General features: G+C 38.3%; 1 protein-coding gene across 1 annotated transcript in view; it reads left to right on the top strand.

Annotated features, from left to right (window-relative positions):
- Nucleotides 1–36: 36 nt before the first annotated feature.
- TRAK2 (trafficking kinesin protein 2) overlaps nucleotides 37–19358 on the top strand; it is a 54381-nt gene continuing 35059 nt past the window's right edge. Inside the window, exon 1 of the mRNA XM_080670078.1 lies at nucleotides 37–260. The gene's annotated coding sequence lies outside the window, so the exon portion shown is untranslated. The remainder of the gene's footprint in view (nucleotides 261–19358) is intronic.

Below are 19358 nucleotides of genomic sequence, written 5' to 3'. Positions count from 1 at the left end.
GGTGCGTGGAGGCTGATGGGAGAGTGAGTTTCATTCGCTCTTCCCCAATTGTTTGGGGACTGCCATTGATCCGGTGCTGCCGCAAAACTGAAGTCGCCGAGTAATGATGTTGTGAAGTCGCCGCCCGTCCCTGCCACGCCCGGAGGTCCCAGGCTGCGGCGGCGGCAGCTCAGCTGCTGGCTGCTTGGAGGCTGCCGCCGCCTTAGAAGCTTCTCCCTGAGGGGACGCGGGCGGAGGACGGAGGACTCCGGGCCATTCCTGTGAGTAACCTTCCGTGCGCGACCCGAACTTGCCCTTGCCAACTTCCCTGGGACGCGGAGGCGCCCTCCAGCCCCGCGCGCTGCCCGGTCCTCTGAGGTCACGCTGCCCGGTCCTCCGAGGACACCGGAGCCGGAGGCTGGGGCCCGAGGGCAGGGTCCGCGCCGGGTCCCCGCCCCACCGGGGGAAGTGGGTTGTTTCCCAAGTGTGGGTGCGAAGTGATGGGCGCTGTGCGCTGGCCTACGGGCTCCCCCCACCTCTGAGGACTGGCAGCATTCTCATTCTCTGCGGGACGTTATCCGTCCAGCCCCCGCCCCTGAGCCGTGAGCGGCATCGTGTCCGGCGGTTAAACCCAAAGCCTCGCTCGCCATCTGTGATGTGAACCGGAGCAGCGGGTATTGGAACAGCTCTTTCTGGGTTAAGTTGCGTTGGACTTTTTTTGTGATTGATTTTGAGCCAGACACCCCACGTCTTTCAAAAGAAACGGTCGACTTTAGTTTCAAGCGCAAATAATGGGTATTGGCAGATGTCCTTTTTAGGACTGGCATAGAGATAATCTCTCAAACACTTAAAAGATTTCTGGGTCACAATAGTGGTGCCTGCCCACAAACCTATACCAGTATTGAAACGTGCAGTTTCTGAGCCATAAAAAAACAAAACAAAAAAATCCAGAAACTCACCGTTCACTGTTAATTCATCAAGCTAGAATGGGCCATAGGAATAAAATGAAATGGACTCTCAATTTTAAAAATATATATATTTCAGTAAATTTTTCCCGACCTTCAAATCTTTGCTGTAGAATTGGATGTCTGAGCTACAGTGGTCTCCAAATAGCATGTTAAGGGCGGAGACGGGGCACTTCAAAACAAATTGTGAAGGACATTTGGGGGTGAGAGAGGGCAGTATTCCTTCAGCTTTCTATTTTTAAAATTAAGTAAATGTTCAACAAGTCTGAGGCATTCAGCAAGCGCACACTTTATGAAAGACAGTGTTTTGTCATTTTATAGGTTTTTATTCTTATGATAGAAGGGGTTGGAAAGAACAAACGTGAGTGCTTTCAATCTGCCAGGCACCCCAGTTACGAGCTCTACATGCATTCACTCAATCACTATCACCCTTTTGCACTAAGTCTGCGGCTCAAAGACATTAAGTGGAGATTCAAACCTAGATTTGCCTCGCTTCACAGTTACAGGTCAGATAACTTGTACCTCCTTCAGAAATTTATCTTGAAGGCATTTTCCAGTGTTATTTCCCAATACTGGTTTCTACATACTTTGGACATCTAGAGTAAGTCCAAACCCCTGCTTTTGAACAAGTTGTTCTTTCTGCTTGCAATTCCTGTCCCCCAGAGAGCTACTCATTAAGATCCTAAAAGCGCATGCCAAATCCACTCCAATTTACTGATGTAAGACATAGGATTGGATTTTCACCTTAAAGGTCCTTTCTGGTTCAAAGTTTTAGTGAATCTACAATTGAAAATATGAGCCAAGGAGCATTATTCTCCACTGAAAATGCTTAATATCTATAGATTTTAAGAGTAGAAAGACTTGTTTCTTAAAATTTTTACTTTTATACCCCTTTATGTTAAAAACCAATATAAGAAATGAGACATGATGATAATATATTATTTCATGTTTATTTTGAGCTCTGTTATATCATCTGCACTAATTTTTGAACCTCTTTAGTTACCATACTGTTTAGTTGGTAAGAAATCTGAGGCATTAAAGCACGTAATACATTTTAAATGATTTAATAATGGAAAGAACTAAATTATGCATGGGTTCCAGTCATTTGTTCAGATCTGCAGTGTCCATATAATAATGGGAAACATTTATATAATGCTTACTACCTATTAGATGCCCATCTAAATGTTTACCTGTATTACCTTATTCTCACAGAAGCACAATGAGGTAGTTTTAAAGTTATATTTATTGGCTAATAACATAAATTTCAGGGGTACAACTGTATAATACAACATCTATACATTCTATTGTGTGCTTACCAGCCCAAATCTAATCTTCTGTCACCTTGTATTTGACTCCCTTTACCTTCTTGGTCCTCCCTCCACTTCTCTTCCCTTCTGGTAACTGCCATTCTGTTGTCTTTATCTAGGAGTTTGTTTTGTTTGTTGCTTTTTGTTTTATATCCCTTACATGAGTAAGATCATGTCTTTCTTGGTTCTTGTTCTTTTCCATCTGACTCACACTAGCTATAAGTGAAATGCAAATCAAAACCACAATGAGATACTATCTCCCACCCATTAGAATGGCTCTTATCAATTAGTCAAATAAGTGTTTGAGAGGATGTGGAGAAAGGGAGCCTCATACATTGCTGATGGGAATGTAAATTGGTACAGCCACTATGGAAAACAGTATGGAGGTTCCTCAAAGAATAGAGCTACCATATGACCCACCAATACCTGTTCTGGGTATCTACCTCAAAAAATGGAAAACACTTATTTGTAAAGTTATATGTACCCCTGTGTTCATTGCAGCATTATTTACAGTAGCCTAGACATGGAAACAACCCAAGTATCCTTCAAAGATGATTAGATGAATAAGATGTGGTATGTACATACATACAATAGAATGCTACTTAGCCATAAAAAAAAAAGATGAAATTTTTTGTGACAGCATGATGGATATTTAGAGTATCATGCTAAGTGAAGTGAGTCAGATGGAAGAGGTGATTTTATAGATAGGCATCTGAAGCAGAGGATAAGTTAGCATACCCAAGGCCATTTAGCTACCTAGTGGTAGAATTGGGTGTTAACCCCAGGCAACCTCAGAATCTTCACTCTTCACATTTTTTTAGCATCTGCTGTATACCAAACCACAACTGGATTTTTAAAAAAATTATAATTAGGTCATTTATCTTTACAACTAGCTTGTATAGAATGGAAGTTCAACATTTAGTGCCTTGCCCAAAGTCACAAGATTAATAAATGATAGAGCCAGGACTTGAACCCACGTTTGCCTGTCTTCAAGTCCATGATTTTGTAATACTTTCAATAATCAAATCTTGATTAAATACCTTGAAGGGGCCAGACACTGTGCTAAGTGCTAGAGATTTCGTCTCTGCTCTTAAGAAAACAGTCTGAAGAGGGAGAGAGACAGTTGTGATAGTGTGTAACAGGATAGCAGCATACGGAGGACATCATACAGAGGTACTGTGAGAACACAGAGAAAGAGCACTGAAATCTTCCTAGGGTAGGAAGGCTTGGGCCAGTCATGGAAAAACAAATGAGAATTAGCCTGGACAAAGAAAGGAGAAGGGGCTATTATGGGCTGGATTCTGTCCCTCCAGAATTCTTGTTAAATGTTGAAACCCAATCCCCATGACCTTAGAACTTGACTGTATCTGGAGATAGGGCCTTTAAAGAAGTGATTATGTTAAACTGAACCCTTTAAGGTAGGTCATAATCTTTTCTGGTTGGTATCCTTATAAGAGAAACTTTGCACACAAAAAGAGACACAGAGAAAAGCCATGTGAGGGCACATGGCCATCTGCAAGCCTCAGGAGAAACCAAATCTACCAGCACTTTGATCTTGGACTTCTAGCATCTAGAACTGCGAGAAAATGAATTCGTTATGTAAACTACCCAGTCTGAGGTATTTTGTTATGGCAGCCCTAGAAGATTAATACAGGGATGTTCTAGGCAAAGAAATGGCATACAAAAAGCCTTTTAGGTGTGGCCAGGTGATTAGGTTTTGTGGTAAAGTGTTGAAAGATGAAGTTGGAGACTAGGCTGGGACCATATTAGGACAATTTTGTATGAGATGCTAAGGAGTTTAATCTTTATCTTAAGGGAATGGGATGAAGAGGGTTTGTAGCAGTGCAAAAACGTTAGCTCTGCATTTTAGAGCAATTTAGATTACTCTGTGTGTGAGCCTTGTGGAGGATAGATTAAAGGGGATAGGACTGGAGGCAGGGAGACCAGTTTAGGTGTCTATTGCCACAGGAAGCTGAACTAAATATTTTCTTCGAACATCAAATATAAAACTAAAACAGAACCATTGTTAAGGAAGATTTTAAAGGGCACAGCTAACCTTTAGGGTATACATAAGAAGATTTTGGAAGAATTTGTATATACTTTTTTGTACCTACAGACTGGCTATGCTTTTGACATTTGGCTTTCCATAAAGCTTTACTCAGTTATCACAGAATTCTCATTGTTTTCCCACTGTATTTAATACACTTTTATGGTGCTTACACTGTTCTAAGCCAAGTCCTATATTTTGATCTTAGCCAAAAGGCTAAGAAGCAATAAGAAATATCTATTACTATCTCCATTTTATACATACAGATATTGAAGTACAGAGAGGTCCAGTAACTTGCCCCTGTCACATAGCTAATAAATGGCAGTGGTAAGATTCAAACACAAGCTGTCTTCAGAATCTGTGCTCTTAGCCATTATGCTATGCTGTTGCCATATAGTATTAAGATCTTCAACTGCCTATGAAAGGAGGAATTCAAAAGTAAATTGGGTATGTTTTCCATAGGGAGTATACAGCTTATCAGGGGAGACAAGGAACAATAATAAGTTTTTGGGTTTTTTTTAAGTGTTTTAGAGAAAAGTGGAGCATTGAGAGGCAGTGATTACTAGGGCTTCTGGGAAAGCTTGGTGGAAAAACTGGCATTTGAACTGGGATGTGAGGATTGGATAGACTTTGAATATAGAAGAGAAAGAGGACATTAAAGTTACAAGCAATAGCATGAAAAAGTTATAGGATTGGGAATTTCCTGATGTGTCTAGAAAACTTGTAAGTGCAATCCTTTGTTTTGTTGGGAATATATTGTGTAGTTGGAGAAAAGAGTTTGGGGGATGGGAAAACAGGAAATGTTTGGGAAAGAGAACTCTTAGGGATTGAGGAACAAGGAAAATTGTGAGGTTTTAAGCCAAATGATTGAAGTTATACTAAATGTAATGATCTTTTAGGAGAGGATAAAGTTCATCTAGTCCCAGCTCCTCAGTAGCAAGTCCTGTCTTCACTGTCTCACAGATCCCTCTGTTTCCATTCGCCTTGTTATGTGTTTGTTACAATAATTCGGCCATAATGTGATAAAATTTCTTAATTATTTTTCTGTCTCTAATTTCTCCATTTCTGAAATTTATTCTCTATTCTGACTCTAGATTTATTTCTCAAATGTCACTTTCCATTTAGAAACTTGTTCCCTGTTGGATCAAGTTCAGATTTCTTAATCTGAGCTAGTCAAATTTAAAGCTCGAAGTACTTTCCCATAATATTCCCTCTTAAATTGGTCTGTACACTGCTGCCAAACTGGCTCTGCCTGCTTCTGTCTTCCCCTACCAGATATCCCCATTCTCACTATCCAGATCTTTCCATCCTTGAGGAACTCACTTAAATCTGACTCCTATGTGAAGCCAGACCACTTCAGCTAGAAAAGTGCTCTCCCCCTCTGGCTATGTACAGAACAGTTCTGTCCTAACACTCATAAATTCTTAATAAATCTGGTGGTGGTATCTTATTTTCTTAAATTTCTTTAGATTATTAGATCTTAGGTTGAATGTAAATCATAGAGATTATTAGAGCTCTCACCAGTAGATCTTAGGTTTCTTACATCTTTAATCTCCTTAGGGCAGAGTCTGTTATACACTACTTTTTATTTCTTTTCAGTTCTTTTAGTTTATTTCAAGAGGCATTGAAAGCTGTCTCATAAACAACTGATTGGCCAATTGTTAATTGAGGTCATTTTATTGAAATTTTTTCAATCACTGACCTGCTTTTTGGTACGTAATGTTCTGACTTTATTCCTAGCTTTGCCACAGAACTCACGTAACCTTAGGCATATCCTACTTGACCAACCCACCCTGTATTATGATTTATTTATGCTAAGAAAATGAGCATACAAAGTCTACTCATGGTGTAGAGGTGGAGCTAATTCATGTCATAAAGATCAGAGAGGTCTTTGAAGCTTATCTATATATCTCTGTCAGTGGTTGCCAGACTTTGAGTTCTTTCTCTTCAGAAAGCTTTCTCACAAGTCATGAAGAAGGAAGAAATAGTTCAAATAAATTAGGGTCTAATTTAAAAGCATTACAACATGTTGTGTAACAATGGAGTTGATAAATTATGCATGTTAATAGTGAAAGAATTCACCCACCAGTTCAGTTGATAGTTCAACAACAAATATTTATTGAGTTGCTGCTCCTGCCATTGTATTGCCATTCTGATTAGCAAGGAGGAGGAAAAGGAAAAGATAGCAGCTTCCCGCTCTCTTCCTGGAAGTAAATTGTAATATATGTTGTAAAAGAAATAAATTAGATGCTGCGTTGTAAAATAAAGGCGGCAGAGGAGACTACTTTAGATAAGATAGACTTCTCCCTTAGGATGGCTTTTCAACTGAGACCTGAAGGGTGAGAAGTAGTTGCCCTGTAAAGAACAAGAGGGAAGAGTATTCCAGGTACAGTGAACAGTTACAAAGGCCCAGAGATAAGAGAGTGTGATGAGAAGTGAAATGAAATGACAAAAGGTCTGTGTCTCTGCAGCTGAGTCTGAGCAAAGAGCAGAGTGTTGCAAGATGAGGGACAAGTAGGGGCAGACCTCGTAGACTGTGATTTGAAGTGTGGATTTTACTCTAGGTATTATGGGACCCCTTCATTTATTTTTAAAAGGAATTTAGTTTTAAAAAACATGATGCTTGTTGCCTTATGGAGAATAAAAGATTAACATGGAGTCCTAATAGGAGCTTGGTTCACCTTAGGAATCTAAGAGATGATGATGGCTTGAATTAGGGTGAAAAGAGGAGGGAATGAAGAGAAGTGGGTAATTTTGAGAGACATATATTGGTATTAGACTGCACAGAACTTGGTAATGGGTTGGATGTGGCAAGGTGAGAAAAAGGAGACATCTGTTCAGTGGATCAGTTTAGGGATCATGATCAGCCTTTGAGAAAATTGTTTGAAGCTCAGGAAAAAGTCTGGTTTAAGAGCCAGACTGGGAGTTATTAACAGAAAAGAGAGTCAGCGGAGGAAAGCAGGGAGTAGTACACAATATTGAACCAGAGATGACATAAGATAACAACTAAGAAGGTATGATTGAATTGGTTCGCAGGGACTACTGGTGACTGAAGGGAAAGTGGTTTCAGGAAAAATCAGATTATAGTGGGGTTAAGGTATGAATAAGAGATGGGGAAAAGAGAATAATAGGAAATACCCTTTAGCAGGGGTCCTCAAACTTTTTAAACGGGGGGCCAGTTCACTGTCCCTCAGACCGTTGGAGGGCCGGATTATAGTTTAAAAAAAAAACTATGAACAAATTCCTATGCGCAGTGCGGGCCCGGGACGAGTCGGCTGCTAAGCAGGACAGGCAGCGGCACCCGGCGGGCCGGATAAATGTCCTCGGCGGGCCGCATGTGGCCCGCGGGCCGTAGTTTGAGGATGCCTGCTTTAAAGAAGCGTGGCTGAGAACAGAGGGCAGTAGTTAGAGGGAGATTTAGAGAAGGCAGGAATAGAGATTTTTAAGTAACATATTTCATTATTTTTCAACCTGGTGGACATATACACATGTAGAAAAATTGAAAGGTATATTAGGAAAAATAAGTTTCTCTTCCCCTTCTATCTTTCACCCAGTTCCTCTTCTAAGAGGATTGCTAATTTATATTCCCATCAGCAAGTGTGAAAGTACATGATTGAGATTATGTTTGTACTTCATTCTTGGAGTTTGGAGAGAAATAGCTATAGATTTTGTGAATTTATTGGTGGGAGGAATGAGAGTAAGAGGAATAAAGAACAGATAGGGTTTCAGAGATTAGCAAGAATGGTGTGGTATAAGGTTGTCTCAGAAAAGGACGTTTAAGAGAATAATGGCCTGTGGTGTGATGACCAGGTTGATGGCCAAATTTGCAACAGCCCCATTCATATCATTTGTAATCTTTTCAGGAGAACTTAACTACTTCTTTACATTTAATAAAATGCTTGTCAACTTAGAAAATGGACTTCTCTAAAATTCATCACGTACAGAAAGGTTTGGGGTCTAGCACCAAACCTCTGCTCTCTGTTCTTACTGCTTTTAGTCATTGGCATGTTGTGTGTGGTGCTTTGGGTTATTCAGGCCAGTGGTATAAATCAAAACAAAGGGAAGTTTGTTGGTTAAGAAAGAACACTCTCTGTCTGAAGGAAGAAAGGAAGAGGAGGCGGCTGGGAGCCAACTAAAATGTCTCTGAGACGGTACAACTGTTCCTAAAGCACATAATTTAACAACTTAAAAAGATTTTTTCCCATCTATTCTCATCTTTTTAGCTAGTACTAGGCTAAACACTGTTCTATATTTAGTCATAAAAAAACAAAAGACTTCAAATATTAGCTATTGTGGGGTTTTTAAGTAGATATTTTCTCATTTCTTATTTGATATGAGACTTAATTTAAATGTAATTTATAAACAGCTGCAAATACTGTTAGTGGGAAACATGATAAAACTAAGCTGTGAGCCAAAAATTCATTTGTAACTTTCCTATGAAATTGTAAGCCAGTTCTTTTTAGTTATAAGAAAAGTGGGTACTGTGTTATTGCTATAAAAACAATAAATCCCTCTTTTAACAGCAAATTCTTATACAGAGTTATTCGTAAAGCAAAAACAATGTTTTCTTTCAAATGCTCACTGTTAGCTTAAGGCTTTTTTTTTTTTTCAAGGCAATTCATTTAGTTGATGTTGGACTGAAATGTACTAATAAGCAATTTTGTTCATGAAATTACTTCTATAATTCAGTGTGTTGACATTTTAAATCACTAAGCTTACAGTTAGGCATGTATTGCTAGCCTAGCCTGTATCAGTTGCTTTAAGTTTTGGGCATACAAACATAAGATACCTTCATTCCAGGAGCTCACAGTGAAGTGAGGAAGAAAGTGAGCACATAGTCTCTGGGAGCGAGCATTCAAGAGAGGACTCTGTAAAAAAACAGTGATTAAGGAACAAAATCACAATGAAAAATTTTAAGGTTCCTTAAACAACTTTTTCTTTTTTTTTTCTTTTTTTTTTTTACTTTTTTTTTTATTAAGGTATTATATGTGTACATATCTTACCATTGCCCCCCCTTAAACAACTTTTTCCATGTTTGTAATCTACTTTATGTTTCTCTGTAACCATTGACAGTAAAATTCTCACACAAGAGGAGGACTTGCTCTTTTCTTGGGAGACAGTGAAGAAGGACAAAGCGTATTCATAGCCAGCCTAGGGAAAAGGACACCAGGTGAGAAAAGCCCTGGCGGCATGACTGTGCCAAAGGAAGAAAAGAAGCCAGCTAAATCCCAAGCGCTGGCGGGATGAAAGAAAGCGGTACTGAGGAACCAGCCAAGGGCAGAAAAACAGGTCCTAAGGTTTAGTCTCAAGCAGACACTTCTGGATTCTCTGATAACCTGGTTATCTGGTTTCTCAGCTAACAGCAGATTAGAAAGGGGAGAGACACTGGCAACCATAAAGTGTAGTGGTTGATTGCCTCACAGTGAGGCAGAAAACAAATTAGAAGTAGACTTAAAATCTCAAAAAAAAAAAAGCAATTTGAGACCATTTAGTGTAGGGAGAAGGAGCTCTTTAAAAGTTTATAATCTTAAGAGGATAGTACTATAGTCACTATAATACAGTAATTGCTTAGTCATAGTAATGACCCTGAGTCATCGAATTCTATCAGCCTTTTCTATTTCAGAACTTCTGCTCCCCGCAATAGCAGTTTGTTGGACTTTTTCTCATTACCATGTCTTAACTTTATTGGGAAACATCTTACTACCAGTGTTTTTAAAATAAGAAAATTGGGATAGGGGAGAGTATTAAAGATTTTGTAGTTTTTGCCACAGTGTTTTCAAACACATTTCTCTAGGGAATGTTTGCAATATTAGTGTAACTGATGGGCTTAATTGATATAGCCCTATATATACACTCATATCTCTTTACTAAAACCCATTAGGCTAAGAAAGCCTTCAATTTTCAAATACTCTACCTTATATTTCTCGTGTAGTACCGTTTTTCTCTCTACTACAGATTGCATGGATGTAACTTGACTACAGATTGATTTATTCTCTTAACAGATATTTATTGAATGCATGGCATTTGCAAGATATGTATTATGATATAGGTGGACTTAATTTCTTGCAACAAAATTTTATTTTGATCTTTATCCCACTTATTTTTAGCAGCTCAGAACAAGTGACAGAATTATTCCCAATTTACAGTAATAATATATCTGTATTATTTTCTCAGTACTGTTGAATAGTTATTTAATGGCAAAATCAAATGCAGATTTAGAGTTGTCTTATTAAAGAAACATAATAAACATAAAAACACAGATCATTCTGTTTCTTTTTTAATACAGCCAACTTTGGGATCAGATGACTCATTTTTTTCTAAAAGCACATAAGGACAAATTGGGGGCTTGTTTGCCCTTTTTTTCTTTTTCAGTAATCAGTATGTATTTTTTACAAAATGGAGTGGAGAGCTAAGAGCTAAGACTGTTTTAGAAGGATCTCTGGGGCTTTTTTTTTTTTTTTTTTTAATATGTTATTGATTTGAGAGAGAGAGAGACAGAGACAGAGACAGAAACAGACACATCAATTGGCCAAACTACACACATTCACAGTCCCCTACACTCCTTGTTTCTCCTCACAGTACTCAGAAATGAGAGGCCCAGCTCTGAGTTTGATTCTTGGCTCTTTTGAACCTGTGAGCTTAAGTTTTCTCTGTGTATAAAACCTGGACAGTAATATCACATCTTGGGGTAGCTGTGAGGACGAGAGGGGATTGTGTGCATAAAGCAAAAACAGGCTTCATGGCAGAAGAATAAAGTCAATTCCCTGCACATAGTAAGTGCTCTGTCAGTATTAGCTATTATTGGGAAAAACTGAATTTGGATCAGAATTGAGAATCAATTTCTCTATCTTGTATTGTCCATTTGAAACATAGAGCTCTTCAGTCTTTATATCAGTTGTTTACCATTATAAGCTAATCTCAGCAAACTTCTGTAGTGCTAGGTTCATTTGGTATATTCTGTAGTAAAGTCATGAATTTAACAAAGAGGCTTTGCTTTTTGTTCTTAGTGTCAAAAGAACTTGTTTCTGCCCAGGAAGTTTCACAGGGCAGTGATGTCTGCTCTTCAGCTGTTCAGGTCTAGAAACTGAAGTTTTCTCAGGGTACTCTTCTGATCAGGCCTTGAGGAAAGTATACACCAAGCAGACCCACTGAAGAATGATAAAGAGGCCGGAGTGTCTGCTCTGTATACAGTGGAACCTTCAGGTGGCCCACATGTTTTGGTTCCCATAGTATACTTTTCCCTTACAGGAAAATCTGCGTGAGAGACCAAGTTACCAGGAATTTTTTCCTGTGTCTGCATTTAGAGGTGCAGGACACTTGAAGCATAAGGAACAGTATGCTAAGGGAATGGGAGGGGTGGGCTGAGTTAGCAGTATGGGTTCCAAGAGCCTCAGTAGATTAGAGCAGAGAAAGAGGGCTGAGGTTGGAGGACAGGTGGGAAACTATTGCCCTGATCGGGGACAGAGAGGACTTGGGTAAGGCCATAGCAATAGGCTTGGCAAATAAATGGACAGTAACTGGTAACTACATGGAAAGCAGGGATTGAGGAGAAGAAAGATGACTTTGGTTTTTGGCCCTGCTGATCAGGTGAATTGATAATATTAGCTAATTAGTAAAGCAAGAAAAAACAGATTTAATGGGAGAATAAAGAGTTCAGTTTAGAATGTGATAAATTTATGGTATTATACATTGATAGAGTTTCAGTTTAAAATAAAATAAAAATGCCAATTTGGGCTAGAGATAGAGACTTAGGAGTAATTATCATATAATTAGAAATTAAGGCCTTTGAAGTAGATGAGATTTCTGAGGAGAGAAAAGAGAGGGCCCATGTTAAAATCCTGAAGAACTAGGGATACCAGCTGCTAAAGGCAGGTGGAGGAATAGAGTTACTAAATTTCCTTAGCCACCTAGTTACTAGATCCAGCTAGCTCATTGGAGAATCTCAATTGTCTCCTGAGTTGCAGACAGCCAACAGAATTTTTATCTGTTTTTATTTGGTTCCTGAATTTCATTGGGAAACCAAAATCATCCACTACATGCCACTTCTCCCTCAAAAGGTAACCTTATCGTGAAGTCGTGGAAATTGATTGTGACAAATGGTTTGGAAAACAATGAGTCTTATGTCCAAACCATAATATAATTTGAACATTTTTTGCCTAGTAGAATTGCATTATTAAAATGGTTATAAATCTTAGATATGCAGAATTCTAGACTCATTCTAGAATTTTATATGTCTATATGTATGTTTATATAATAAATATTCTACGCTGGCATCACTCCATTCTAAGTTACACCCTGTTTCTGGCCACTTAAGATTGCATGTCCTGGTGCCACTGATTACTTTGTTGATCCGAAGAGCTATATTGCCTACAGTTTTTCTTTTGGCACCTTTCGGAAACGTCTACTTCTGAAGACTAAGTATTATAAGTTTAAAATAACTGAAAAATTTAGGGTCATCATAAGCCAGCAAAAAACAAGTTTACATTTGATTCTTAGAGGGGACAAAAAGAAATGAGGACACAGATTTTCTACCTACTCCTGAAATATTCCTGTTTTTAAAATTTGTATTTATTTTATTGCTGTGTAAAATGCTGCTTCAAGGGGTCTCCTTAGCTATTTGATTTAAAGATAAGTCGTGAAGAGCAGATTACACAGTAATGCTCTTAAGTCTGCCAGCATGATTATATTTGTTCATTTTCTTCATCTGTGAAATGTCTGTAGGTTTTCAGGTAATGGTGTCTCTTGATTTGATTTACTACCTAAATTTTGTCAGTCAGCATTGAAAAAAACTCTTTCTAATTTGGTGGGGAAGAATTTTTTTGATTGTAGAAGTATAGTACATATTTTAGTACCCACAGAATCTATTGTATAAAATGCCTCGGCTCAAGACATTACCCCCTCCACTGCATTTTTGGTTAAGAGAACAGGAAACCCACAAACTATAATACCACTTACTCTGCGTTAGTCAATTTTGAAGACTTATAACTGTGTTTTTTCCTTTTTTTAAAACCAGTTCTTTAGTCAAAATGACATAATTTTCTATGTTGGAAAAGATTTAAAAATATAACAGCTATGATGATTTTATTAATATCCTGAAATATAAATTCTTGACAGCAACTGCTCTTGTGAGCAAATATTTTAATATGCCAGTAACCCAAGTATCAGCTGAGTGTCTGGACTTTAAGTGCTAAATAGTTGTTTTAAACCTTCAGTTTCATGTTATAGGGAAGTCAAAACTCTCCCTAGATTTCTGCAAATTTCTGGTGTTCTTGTGGCCTCTGAGCTACTGCCATCTGGATGGGACTTCTTTCCAGAGAAAGAGAGAACAATCATTTCCCTCGTCTGATGCAGAGGAGTTAGCTTTCCTATGGATGCTGCAAGAACTCACCTTGCTCCATAAGTGGGCTTTACCAAACAAAAACATTTCTTTCCTCAGAGGAGCTCTCCTGTCCTGTGTTAAGATGATGATCTAATATTCAAGTAAATATTATTTCCTCCATTTATCAAACTTCCATATATTTAAATAGTTCATACTAAACTCAGTCTCTATTCTTTAGAAGTTATAAGAAAATCCTATCTTAAAAGCTTTTGCAATGTTAGAATTGAATGTACTAACTACACAGTTCTTTGTAGCTCTTTTTTATATATGTATATATATATGTATATTTTTTATTGATTTCAGAGAGGAAGGGAATAGGAGAGAGATAGAAACATCAATGATGAAAGAGAATCATTGATCGGCTGCCTCCTGCACGCTCCCCACAGGGGACCAAGCCCGCAACCCGGGCATGTGCCCTTGACCGGAATCGAACCCCGGGCCCTTCAGTCCGCAGGCTGATGCTCTGTCCACTGAGCCAAACTAGCTAGGGCTTTGTAACTCTTTTGTCAGGTGGTACAAAGAAGATAGTGCTGTCTTCTACCCTTTTGAGGTTTGCATTTAGTATTTTTGATCTATTTTCTATCCATTTTCCTTTTTTTTAAGCTGCCATATGACATCATTAAATTATTTTTGACTGCCAAATAATAATGTGCTTTGTTTTTTATATTGCTAGGCCAATCATCTTTTATAGAAATGAGTGTGAAAAGCAAAAGATGAAATTCCTGTCCAAAAGTAGTTTTAAAAGATGTTGATATTTCTTATTTGGCTATTTATAATATTTTCCGAAAGAGTTTGGTGACAGGATGCAAAATACCATGATTTAGGGTATAAACCAGAGGTCAGCAAATTATATCCCGTGGGCCAAATCCAGCCAATTCTGTAAGCTAAGAATGTTTTTTGCATTTTTAAAGGGTTGAAAGAAAAAAAATGGGCAGCAGAAGCCTTATATGGCTGCAAAGTCTTAAATATTAACTACCCATTTTTTACAGAAAGGTTTGCTAAACCCTTATTATATGGATTATTGAGTTTTAAAGTGGATGAGTAACCTGTTCAGTTTTAGAAAGTCCCTAATGGAAACTATCAGTGATTATATAATTGTATATTCTGATATTGTGTAATTCAGGAATGAATTACTTTAAAATGATTGCATATATTGATAATAAGTTGACATGGACAGGTGACTGAGTAGACTGCTGATCAGCATGTTAATATTCTACTTCCCAGTGAAAGCTGGTAAGAGATCACAATTAGCTTTCACTTATTCTTCATTTTTTCATCTGCCATATTATACTGCCTGAGTTTTTTTTTTTTTGAATGAACATATTACTTTATTTATTTATAGCGAGAAACAGAGGTGCACATGTTTGTGTTGTGTTTATGTGTTTTGAAGAGAGAAACTGAATGGAAATTTCCAGTGTAGCCTTGTGACTGATTTTCATCTGATGAGAATCAGAGGTTTGTTTATTTAAGGAATGTAGTTTATATGCACCACTTTTAAACTGTTGTCATCTTTGAACTTAAAACACTTTTTCCTTCAAAGCTTTTATCAGATTACGGAACACCTGAAAATGTCAACACTGAGGCTTCATCACACTTGTTTTTTGTTTTGTTTTATTTATTTATTTTTACCATTTCCTTAATTGAAATCTAATTATATTGCTTTAGAGCAGCTAGGTAGTAATATAAAAGCAACATGGCTTTTTAAGAAATTGTCAGGACCTGTGTCCACATAATTTGCATTGCCAAGATGGCTAGTTCTGCATAGATTGTCTCCAGCAAGTGCTTTCGTGTCCAGGTTCATGTTCAGACTTTATGGATTGAAGAGATGCAATAATAATTATATGGCAAGTAGCCTACTAAAAGAACAGTAGGATTTCCATAGGTTTTAAGAATTTCCCTTTTATCCCCATACCTTGCTCCAAATTCTCCTTATTTTCTTTCCCCTAAGGCAAGCATTTTCGTATGTTTATGAATATAATGCAGAAAAAAAAATGAATTAATGTAAATGGCATTGTGGTATCTCTCTCATTTTGCTTCTTGCATTATTCGCTCAGCACTGTACTTGCAGTGCTATGGTGCTCTGTAGTATGTATCCACCACATTTTGCCTATCTATTCTCCAGGGAGTAGGCCCTCACCTTACTATCACAAACAGCAGTGCAGGAGATCTCAGAAATGTCTCTTTATGGGCTGATAAGGGAATTTCTTTGGGATACATAAACCCAGGAGCACAATTGCTGAGTCTTAGGATATGTATGTACTTCATTTGACTACATAGTGTCTGATGGTTTCTTTGAGTGGTTGCACTGGTCTGCATTCCCAGCAAGGGCTTTTTATTTGGGGACATTTTTATAAGTTTGTCTAAGACCAATAGTTTAGTGACAAGAAAGGATTACCATAGTAAGAATAATTGTTAGAACTCCCAAATTATTGCTAAGTGGCAGCTCCAGATGAGATATACAGCTATGCTTTTTTTTTTTTTTTTTTAAATATATTTTATTGATATTTCACAGAGAGGAAGGGAGAGGGACAGAGAGCTAGAAACATCGATGAGAGAGAAACATCAATCAGCTGCCTCCTGCACACCTCCCACTGGGGATGTGCCCGCAACCAAGGCACATGCCCTTGACCGGAATCGAACCCGGGACCCCTCAGTCCGCAGGCCGACGCTCTATCCACCGAGCCAAACCGGTTTCGGCTACAGCTATGCTTTTTATAAGCTCATGTGCTCTTTGAGAGCTAACTTAATAATGTGGAAAAGTAGGAGCTGATCTTGTAATTTATGAACTTTCTAAATTAGCAGAGGGACAAAGTATGCTTGAGACCAAGGGATTCAGCTCTGCCGATCACCAACAAATGGTCATTTTCAACTCTGCCCTTATTGCTAGTGATAGTATGTTTGTTTTACATGTGTATAGTTCTGAACTATTTTATAAATATTACAAACCTTATTTTCTCTCTAAAAGCAGAGCTGTGATAATTTGATTTCTACAAAAGTAGAAAAAGTGAAAGTGGGAAAATTATACATGTTAAATAAATAATTGGACATAAGAATGATTATGAAGAACAGTTCCACAGTGTGTGAGACTTACACAGTATGTATCTGTGCAATTGACAGCCGGCCAACAATGAAGAAATGTGAATGTCTGACATGTTTTAAAGGATCATAGTTAAAGTGGGATGTCTATTTAGTTAAAGGTTGATACAGGTTGAAATTAGGCGTTCAAGAACTTAACGGCTGAGCATGGTGAATGGAAGTGCGACTGGAAATTTATCAGAAACCACAGATGGCACCATGGCTTCAAGGCCTTTCCTAATCTGCAGGTGTGGATTCCTTAGCTGCCAGAGGTTCCCTCCCTCCTCCTGTTGGTAGAGATTGTGGCAGGGAGGGGTTGCCCACCTCAGCAAATGTTCATTTTAAACATAACAGGGCAGGGTTTCTTTAATGTTCAAAATATCAGCTAGGAGGAAATGTGGACCCTGTAAGCCTAAATCTCACTCATGGTTTTGGACTTTTAAACTAAGTGGATTTAGCTACCTCTTGGAATCCAACCTGTTTGTAAGTAGAACTGCCTCCATATATTTCATATTCTGAAAACCCTACTGATCTTTAAATTGAATAGCACTAAAAAAGAGGGACAAAATATTTGCTGGGCACAAATCCTGTTTCCTCAGGGCGAGTTTTACAATTGCTGGTTGAATGTAGCCAGTGCGATACACTGTAGCACATCAGTGCCCTGGACTTGGTGTGGGTGTGTGGTCTCTGCCTTCCTCAGCTCTGCTGCTCTGTCCAGGTTGGATTTTGGTGAGGGTTCCCCTCCCCCCCCAAACCCTCTTTTTCTTTCAGCTCCCAGCACTAAAGTCATCGAATAGTCTTTTGTGGTTCAGTGTCTGGTTTTAAAATGATTGTGGGTTTTTTTTTTTACATCTTTGATGTAACCAGATACATTAAAATTAGTGAGTCTCTGTCAGAATCTATTATTTAATGTAGGCACAATGTACACTTATTTCTTAAATTACACAATTGATCCTTTGTCTGGATTAGAGCTGCCACTGCCTGAAAAAGCTGCTGCTGGAGCTGGTGATGGGCACTGTTACTACTGAATGCTGATCAACAGCTAACATGTATCTTAAATTAATCCCCAAAGTTTTATTTGTACAATAAAAATTTTAAATATGTTTCTACTTTAAGTGTTTCATTAAATCATTATATTTACTATACTTCTGTCTGCACTTCTGTCAAAGGAAGTTTCCCAGAATTTATTTTAGCCTTTCTGTAAGGCTGTTCTGACTGGAGTGTCCTGTGTTAAGGAAGTAGCAGTATTTTTTGAAGGCACAGGGCCTATATTTAGGCCCTCATTGTTGACCATTAGTTTCCATGGCTAGGCTAAACTAAGTCAGTAACCATGTTGTTTTCTGCCAGCAATATTTATATCAATGCCGTGTTTTGCTTGTCCTTTTTTAAGTCTCCTTATTAAAAGGAGTCATTTGGCTATTTTATTTTCTCCTCAATGTGCATGAATTACAAACGCTGGTTTCTTGTTAATAATGCATATGCTTGATTGATTGTTTTATAAAAAAAGCAACAAAGTTGTTCCTAAAAAGTGTGAGCAGAGATCCATAAAGAGTAGAACTTAGAATATATGTATACAAACTAGGAAGGGCACTGAAAGGGTGTTGTTTGGCTTGCCAAAGTTCAGTTTTTACTACATTTAGGACTCTGATTTTGCATGCTTTCTCTTTATTCAAGCATCAGAGAAGTAGAAAGAAAAAAGGATTAATGGCACTAAATATCATTTGTCAGAAGGCAGGAAGTAAATGTGACTTTTGATGTTGAGGAAGATGCCATTAAGGAGTCAGGAATAGGGTTTACATTGTGCTTAACTTCGTGTAAGGTACAAAACTAATAATGATGACAAATAGTATTAATTGGTGCTAATAGAACTAATAACTAATATTTGCATCATATTTACTGTATTCTAAAGCATTGTTTTAAGAGCTTTACATGTTTAACTCATGTAATTCCCCCATGGACCCTGAGGTAGGTGCTATTATTTTGCTCTCTCAACTCACTTAATCCCCATAGCAACCCCATTAAGTAGATCCTGTTATTAGACCCATTTTATAGATGAAGAAATGAGGTTAAGTAGTCTATCCAAGATCAATACAACTGGTAAGTGAAGCTGGAGTTCAGATAGAGGCAGTCTAGTTCCAGAATTCCTGTTCTTAACTACTGTGGTAGACTAAGTAGTGGCCCTCAAAGATATCCAGATCCTATTGCCTGGAACCTGTGACTATTATCTTATACTAGGCCCGGTGCACGAATTCATGCACTGGTGGGCTCCAGCCGGCCCGCCCCGATGGGGGCTGATCGGGGGTGGGGCTGGCCGGGGAAAGGGGCCAAGGTTCTGGGTTCTGGTCACTGGGCTTTTATTATATAGGATGATTAACACGTTAAGTACCATGTGGGTCACTGGTGACTGACACTGTACTTTCTGTTTGGACCTCGTCAGTCTCCACCACCAGCATATTGGTGAAATCAGATATCTCGGGCTAAACGGAAAGGAAGACAAAACAGGCTTGATGCTTAATGTGTTAAAGAGATTTTGCTGAAGAGACTAAATTAAGAATTTGGGAGATGATGAGATTATCCTGGATTATTCCATTCCATTGAAATGTAAC

This window comes from Plecotus auritus (assembly GCF_963455305.1).
Source record: "Plecotus auritus genome assembly, chromosome: 5".
Lineage (NCBI taxonomy): Eukaryota > Metazoa > Chordata > Mammalia > Chiroptera > Vespertilionidae > Plecotus > Plecotus auritus.
This window is presented reverse-complemented; position numbering and strand designations above follow the sequence as displayed.